Here is a 9,212-nt window from a genome sequence, read left to right on the forward strand (position 1 = left end):
TCACTTGGATGGATTGGGGGCCTTCAAATCTTCACGAATTTTGGCAAAATTGGAGTATGAGCTCGAGAGAGGAAGAGGAAGAACAGAGGAGAGGAATGAAAGGGGAATTGGCTCGGGCTGGACAAAGGGTTTATATAGAGACCTCTTTAGTACCGGTTGGTTACATGAACCGGTACTATAGGTCATCCTGTAGTACCGATTCGTGCCATGAACCGGTACTAAAGGATCTTGTGGGGCCCCACCCTGACGCCGGCCTGCCACCACCTCATTAGTACTGGTTCGTGGCACGAAACGGTACTATTGATTCGCCACGAACCGGTACTAATGGGAGGTGGCTAGCTAGCCGTTGGAACAGGCGCTAATGTGTACATTAGTGTCGGTTCAGTTACGAACCAGCGCTAATGGATCGCACATTAGGCCTGTTTTCCACTAGTGCGCCCTACTTCCCCCGCGCTACGTCAATCGTTATCTCCTGGCGCGGCAATATCTGCTTCAAACAGCCGCAGTCCAGCGAGTTCTCAGCGCTCGAGACGTTGTCCCTCTGTGGCGCCAGCGTCATCGGCATTGACACCCTTATCACCCACTGCCCGTGCCTGCGCGTGCTCAGAGTCATCGGGCTTATATTCGACATCAAGGTCCACTCGGTATCGCTGCAGACACTTGATGTCACAAACGAGCACGTATGGATCAGTAGCATCGACATCGTGACGCCCAAGCTTAAGCAGTTGGAATTGTCATTCGGCGCCGACACGGACCTCAGCGTGTCCATCTCGGCGCCAATGCTGGAGAAGGTCGTGTGGGACCGCTGGTTTACAGAGACGACTCATCTGTTTGGTTGTTGGCATCTCGAGACGATAAACTTAAGGTCAGTACACAGATTTACAGACGGCCACTTCTGTTCACGTCCTCTATTTGAAGATATCGGCCACTGTACGTCTCTTCTGTCTTTGCCAATGTACTCCTTCAAGGTTCGTTTCGTTTTATGCATCGTATCCTGGCAAACTGTTTTGTTTTGCAGGATCAATTGGGGTATGAGCTGGAGATGGCACACGAGGTGGAGTTTGCACAGGAGATGGAGAAGCTTCCAGTAATCAACTTCTCTGTGTTGAAGCTATTTATTGTCACGGACGGGCATGTTTTCGGAGCACTTGTGTGGCGTCTCCTTGGATTGCATCAGAGTTTTGCTGCCATGAAAAGGCTAATAGTCGACATAGCATCTTGGTACTCGCACTACTAGAAATCCCCATATTTCCGACGGTGAAACCTAATAGCTGACGGGCTGTCGGTTATTACAGTAATAGCCGACGGTAGTTGCAATGGCCGACGGTTAGTGTTAACTCACAAGTATTACCACTTATACCCGATGGTATACTAGAATGCCTGACGATGAAAATCCATCCCTTGGGTATCCAACTTAATGCCCGACGGTTCATTATAAAGCCCGACCGTTTTTCCTACACCCACAGGGATTACATGTAATGCCTGACGGGTTTCCCTACGCCCACGGGGATTACATGTAATGCCCGACGGTTAATTGTAATACCCGACGTTTTTTGGTGCCCCCTCGGGGATTACATGTAATGCTCGACGGTTTTTGCCACACCCACGGGGATTAGATGTATTGCTCGACGGTGAAATTTAATAGCCAAAGGTGAAAAGAAAACTCTCACCTATGAGTGAAAATGGCCGATGGTACATGTGTGCCTCTCGGTTATTTGAGAAAATACTCGACAGTGTATAGTAATAACCGACGGTTAACTTTCCCTCTCGATGATATGTTTCAATGGACAACATCAATAAATGTAGAATGATGGATGTTATATTCCATATAACTCCTTATAAGAAGATTCCAACTGGAGGCATGAAGGCGCAGTGGAGTAGTGCTAGGAGGTTCATCGTGTGTGTGGAAAGCCAGGACGATGGTCCCGGGTGGCCATTAGTGGCGGCTGGTACTACTACCATGCATGGGGTACAAATCTGATGCAACACGTGTGTTTTTGGTACCGGCAGAAGCGATGTTTCTTTGTGGCTTGTGGTGCTACGATGGAGTGTCGTGTGGCGGTGCAGGAGCATAAGGCGTCACACGATGGCACAGTGAGGGACTACAGCTCGGGAGCAGTGGGCCATGGGGCGATCTAGTGCAATTGGGATTTGAGTCCTAGCACCCAGATCTGGCGGTTGTGGCGGCAGATGTCGCATACACGGTATCGGCCGGTGCCATGCACTTGAGTAGGTTGTCACTCAGATGTGCTCTGGCGTGCTGTCCAAAAGGTATGGCGGCGGCCATAGACTGCAGATGTGGTGGCGCAGCGAACCATGAGGTGGCCTGGCGTGTGGAGACTTCTGGCTACGACTGTCGTAGTTCTGGTCTCCAGAGAGCACGGGTCGGCGCATCTGATGCATGGTTGCGGCTCGAAACCATGTTGGTTCTTGGCGTCGGGCAGCGCTCTATTGTTTCTTGCGCTCGACAGGGCACAACGACTCACACTATGTTCGGTGGCTATGCACTGGGCGACCGTTTGTGGATCTGGCTATTCGTGATGGAGGTTAGCCGCTGGTGGTCTTTGCGAGGTGCTGATGGTTGTTGCGGATCTTGGGGCTTCTTTGTCGGTGGCAGCTTCGATGGTGGTGGTGATTGGTGGACTTGCCGGAGTCTGTGCCAGATGATGTGCGGCTGAGGTGGTGCGGGAGCTTGGATGAAGACCCAGTGATGGCGGCGGCTGTGACCATCATTGACCTTCCTAGAGGTATGACTGTTTTGTTGTCGCGCCATTCCCATGCGGATCTGGCCATCACAACCTGTCTGTCCGAAACCCTTGATCTTGTGTGACTGTGGCGATGCCTTGGTGTCGTATTCCGCTCAGGGGCTTCGTCTTGGGAGTTCGGCATCGGCAAGCAGAATCGGCGGATGACGAGGTTGTGGCGTCTAGGCTTATGTGGCAACGATGATGGAGGTAGCGATGTTAATGACGCGACAATTGTTGCTGTAGTCGACTCTTCTCTGATGTGTCCGCGGGATTGCCTCAGTTTGTTCTTCACCTTGAAGTCAAAGTTACGGCGGCCGGGCCATGTGGTGTGCCTGGTTTGTCCTTCGTAGTTCTCCATCAAGTTTGGGGTTGCATCTAGAATCATCAGAGGGCGTGTGAAGCTGTGTCTACGTCGGATCTCACGGGATTCAATCGTTGATAGTCTTTGGTGAATCTGTTTGGATCCGGTCTTCGTTCGTATTTGTTTGGGTGTTTACACATTTGATCCTTCTGATATACGTCTTTCTTCATCAGCGTAGTTGCTGCTCACGTGTGTTGGTCTTATGGGCCTTGGCACGACGACTTCCCGACTGTCGACTATAACAAGATTTGCCCGGCTCTAGCAAGGAGGGCCAGTGATGGCGACGCGCCTTCGGCTCGCTCCAATGCTTGTAGTCGTTGTTAGGTGGTCCACAAACATAGTTGAATTTTTATTACCTCTCTTGTTCTTTGCACTATCATGATTGAAGATGAATGAATTGGCAGTTTCTCACGCAAAAAAAAATTAGAGTTGCGTTGTCTGGTTGCCACAATTACATTTTATGGGAACCTAAAAATAATTACTTTCAATATACTATTTTTTTTTACTGAATACATGTGGTATGTATTAATATTTTTTATATAAAATTCTTTTTTCAGGCAGGACCAAGAACCATTTCACCTCCCGCCATTATTTCCCTCTTGCCCCTTAGCAAATTTTACAACCCATCATCTATCGTCCATGTGCCCACGTCCTCCCATCCCTCACCCCTTTTTCCTCTGATGAAACCTCCCATGCCACATCTTCTCTTCTCGCTTCCTCGCCGCCATGCGCCAAGGCCGCCATCAGCCGTCGATCCGGCTGCGTACTTCCACCCTCGTCGCCCTCCCTAGTCCAGTAACGTCACCCGCTCCCTTCAACTCCCGTATAGGTCTTCGTGGCCCTCAGATCTGGCAGCCCTCAGCCACGACGCTGCCGGACCTGGTCGGCTTGGCCTCGTCGCCCAACCAATACGTGCTCGACGCCTCTCCTCGGGACCGCAGCGGTATTCTTCGTCGGCTCTCTACCCCTCCACCTCCTGCGACATGTATTGGCCTTCTACCCTTTCTTAAAGCTCCTCCTCATCCAAGGGGTCAACTGATGCTGCTGAGTGGACCACGCTCACTCGCACCTTCGCCCGCCAGTACCAGGTTTGTTCGCCACCTCCTTAGCACAATTCGTCGAGTAGGTCATCTGTGTGGCGTATGTGTGCTGTTGTAATGGATGGTGGGCTTTTTCTGGTGGTTGAGGTGCAGGATTTGCTCGTGTGTTCCAAGTTGAATACTGGGGAGATGGAGGAGATGTGCCACGGTAGGCTACTGTGGTGGTGAGATTCAGGTTGTACATCGATGCCAATGGCCATGGTTGTTTGCATGTCTGTTTAGGCCTATTTTTTATATGGTTGTTGAAAAACAAAGCCAAGCCTATTAGTTTTCGAAATAAAGTCAAGCCTATGTGTTGAAAAATAGTTTGATTAACTAGCGAATGGACATTTTGTGCCAGTGAGGTGAGCTAGCTGACTTGTGTTGATGCCTGTATGTTTGGTCAAGGCTAGCTAATTGTAGCAGTTGGCACTATAGTGCAGAGAAGAGACACTGTGTCAGTGTGTGTAATCAGGATCGGGATGTATACTTCATACTACTGTAGAGCTTAACTAGATGTCCCTGCCAAGCAAACCAATTAACATTAAAGAGGCCCTCCATTCATGGAGTACGTACATTCCTGGTTACTTTTCCTTTAGTTTTGGTTTGTAGATGTAATTATAAGTTTTGATATCTCGCTTTTGCTTTTCTTAGTATTTTGTAGTTCTGGAACATTTAACTCATGTGCCTAAGGTTGATGCAGCCACTGTCAAGTTAACATCATGTCCCGTGTGTTCTTTCTCAAATATGTAGAGCATGGGCTTCTTGTTATACTTAAATGCACTATGCTATCATGCAGGTCTAAGTCGGGCCTATCTGAAGAGCAAGAATATAAAGCTTTTGAGCTTAGGCACATTAATCAAGCCCCCAGAATCCGATGGTCTACTGAGCCAGTTTTATGCTTGGCGAGGAAGGGTGGAACAATGAACCTTGCCACACAATGGCACCCCCTTCGCCTGATGACCTTTTCCAATCACGATGACCTTCCATCGCTGCTGAAGGTATTTTGTTTCTTCTCTTTTCATCTGCAGACTGCAGAGTATCTTGTTTGTTCAATTCTGATAAAAAAAACTAGATGTTCTAATCAAAGCAGTACTGCAGTCATGCAGTACTTGTTGCAGTATTACGTTTACCTGTTTCTGGATGAGATACTTTCAAAGTTGATTTATAGTGACAATGCGAGAGTTGTAGATAATTTTCTGTACTTCCAGTGTACTTGATTATTAGTTCTTAGTATAAGAATATCTAAGGGGCACAATTGGTTTGAATTCATATAGGCAGAGATGTTGCTATAATTAATTACAGTCAAATCATTTGCACAGAGAAAAATACTTCAACATTAGACAATATGATTAGACAATATGCCAGGCATCCTCCTTTCTAGCATTTCGCTTTCCCTGTACTAGCTTTGCTCTTTGGGTCCTCGGCTTTTGAGACCTTGATGCTTTTGAGAACGTACGACAAACTTGGTTTCATTATAGCAATCTTGGTCTAACCATAGCACATGTTTCTGGACATAGGATTGTTCAGTGAATTAGAATAATGTCATGTCCTTTGAATTATATGAATGTTACAACTAATTCGAAAAGCATGATGTGATGTAAACCGCTGCAAACTTATAATGAAATTGAAATCAGTGTGGTTTATTGGTAGATTATTCCTTTTGTACACAGAGCAACGTGTAGTACTGTATATCATTTGGAGTGTGTTCCTGCTGATTCATATTACCCTCAAAATTGCAAGTGAAGGATCAAAAGATGAATACGTAGTTATACTTTTAGATAGCAGCTAACTAGTCAATTAGAACATCTAAGTTTTTTAATTGTATCCACAATTAAATTTCAACTGTATATATTTAATCTCCCTTACAACTTATCTAATCATTTCTTAGGAATTGGAAATAGTACTGGAGGAATTGTGATCTATGGCAAGGGTGATGATGTCTATGGAAATGATTGTTGAGCGTTATGATACATATGGTGATGAAGGGTGACGAGTATAATGTCTTCCGTCAAGACATGCAACAAAGTGAAGTTATGAAGTTCTGGTCAATTTAGCTTATGCATAATGCTTGGACCATTAGATCTTAGTTACTCCCTCCGTCCGGAAATACTTGTCGGAGGAATGAATGTATCTAGACGTATTTTAGTTTTAGATACATCTATTTTTATCCATTTCTTCGACAAGTATTTATGGACGGAGGGAGTACTATTTTGTTTTGCATTTCAAACTTCCTAGGTAGATCACGGTGATCAATGTAACTTTGATGCAACTCTTCTCATATTCTGAAAGTTGTGCCAAATATAATTGTTTATGTTTCTTGGTCATCTGTGGGTTGTGCAATTATGAGATATATTTGAAATGGAAAGCAATCCTTGAAGGGTGACTAATGGCCTACCATGGAACAAGCCTCATAGCTACACAATATGTCAATGGAAACTTCACACCATCGGTGAATCTATGTATTGAGGGTGTCGTTTGGCCTCTCAACTAAAGGAATCCACGTAGGGGTGTATACACACTCAGCGGTCATACTAGTTGACAGTTTGGTTCTCCTCTCGGCTATAATGAACCTCGAGGATCAAATATATACCGTCAACTATTACAAAAGTCGAAGGCAAGTCATAACTGTCAGAAAATAAATACCCGACGAGGAACCCTCAACTATAAGTGGCGTCAAGTTTCTCTGAGTCGGCTAATTGCCGTCGGAGAAGGTATTACCCTACAGTACCTTCGGCTATTACGGTAATAGCCGACCAAGCATAGCCGACGGGAGATTACCGACGGTGTACCGTCAGTTATACAGAAATCCGACGGTGAGCAAAAATATCCGATGGTAATTTGACCCTCGGTTATAGTGGGAAATCTAGTAGTGTCGGTAACTCTCCTCCCCTGCTTCTACATCTTGCAAACATGGTTTGTTTTCTTGTGGGAGACATACACATTATATGATATTTCCTCCGTTCCAAATTACTTGTCGTAAATTAGTCTATATACACAAATCTATGACAAATAATTTGGGACGGAGGTTGTACATGTTTTAATTTTTTTGTCTCTCGCGGGATACAAAAGAAGTATACACACATTATTATACAGTACATGTACTTCTTTTCTTGCGGGAGGTGTACACATTATCCAGTATACTTGTTTTTCTTTTTCTTTGGGGGGTTTAAACATTACACAATAGATGATTTCCTTTTTCTTTTTGTTTCCTCAGAGACATACACATTACAAATTACATGTTTCTTTCTTCTTTTTCTTGGAGAGGCCTACACATTACGTTGCACGTTCTTTTTCCTTCTTGACGGGGGCATATATAGTACTCGTATTTATAATTTTAGTCTTAGATATACATTCATATTTAGACAAATCTAAGACAAGTTATTTGGGATGGAGGTTGTATATTATGTTAATACAATTGTTAAAAGAGCTCTTATGTTAAATACAAAGTAGCCTTGAGATAATGTCTCAACTCTGGGGATAAACAAAATACATATTAATACTCTTCATTTTCTTCAGGAGCGGACATGCCCAGAAAATTGTCCTTGTGACAAGCCAAAGAATTGGAGATGCCACAGTATCTCGTTGACCCGTCTTGAAGAAGTTCACATCAAGAACTTCAATGGAGAAGAGCATGAACATGATTTCCTAAAACTAATATTCAGATCCTCTCCAATGCTTAACAGAGTCACACTGAAACTGGTATATAGATTTGGAGGTTGCACGCAGAAAATATACAACACTTTCTGGTCGTATCCTGATGTGAAGGGCTATGTTTATTTCTGGTCCGGTCAACTGGTCCGGCAACCATCTGATTAGCTAGCATGCTCCATGATGCAACAAGATTGTTTGAGTGAGGACGATACGGGACTGTATACACCTAAAAAGATGCATCACAAACTAGCAGTGTACACGATGTCATGATATTGCAAGAAACATATATTGTTCACTGTCGCGATCGTTTAAAGAGTGTGTGACAGGATGTCCTGGTAGCCACCTATAACCGGCATGTTCAGATTCTTGCTTAGCTCATGGACATGCTCTCCTCACTGAAACCATGCCCTTGACAGACATTGCTCACCGTAGGTGCCAGACTTTTGCCACACTCTTTTACATTACCCAACAATAATTGTTCTCTCCATTTTCCATTATTTAAGCTTTTCAGCGACACATGTGTGAAGGTAAAGCTACTACGCAAATTTGAGATTGAGATCCAGGGTGCATGGCGCACCCAATGGCTCCGAAAGATGATTTATGTAAGAAATTGTGGAGGAAGAAGTGGAAATTTCTCTTCTGCTGAGTGGATTAATAATATATGAACTAAAGCTGGAAATACATATTGTATATTGTATCCTATTATAGTATAGTTAAAAGATATTCATTAAATATAAGTAACGTAATACAATGGAAAACATTTTTCATGTTGTAGTATTTTTGTGATGAGGTGGAATGTGTGCATGCTGAGGTAATTAGGATAGTTGGGGTCAACCAATAATGGAAAACCTTTTCAATGCATGTTGTGGTGGGTCTTTGATGAGGTGACATGTGTGATGAGGTGGCATGTGTTCAAATCAAGAGAGGGATAACAAGGATCAAGTACTTGGGTTTATATGATCAATCATTTTCCTCATTCAATTAATTTTAATGATGGGGCTGGGACACGTGGCAGCCTTGTGAAAAAATGGACAAAAATGAAGGAACGTGGAGATCTATTTACAAAGGAAATAGTTATATTTATTATGGAATTTTTTGGTAAATTTACCAAATTCAATGGTTACTCATGATTTGTTTTCCATTTCCAAGATTTCTGGAATCTTTAATATTTTTTCCTGACATGTGTTTCGTTTTGATCTCATTTAAACTTTTTTGTCTCCTTTTTTAATTTTCTTTTGCTAAGTGGCACACTTTTTTCCCGGTATGGAGCAAGCAACCAAAATTTAAACGGGTTTTTGACATATGTGGGGCATACAATGTTCTGTATTAAAATTGAGGGACCAAACTTTGTCTATAGTATAATTGAGAGGT

General features: G+C 44.0%; 1 pseudogene; it reads left to right on the forward strand.

The window, feature by feature from the left end:
• Positions 1 to 401: 401 nt before the first annotated feature.
• LOC119293091 lies at positions 402 to 8,006 on the forward strand (annotated as a pseudogene).
• The last annotated feature ends 1,206 nt before the right edge of the window (positions 8,007 to 9,212 follow it).

This window comes from Triticum dicoccoides, chromosome 4B (genome assembly GCF_002162155.2).
Source record: "Triticum dicoccoides isolate Atlit2015 ecotype Zavitan chromosome 4B, WEW_v2.0, whole genome shotgun sequence".
NCBI lineage: Eukaryota > Viridiplantae > Streptophyta > Magnoliopsida > Poales > Poaceae > Triticum > Triticum dicoccoides.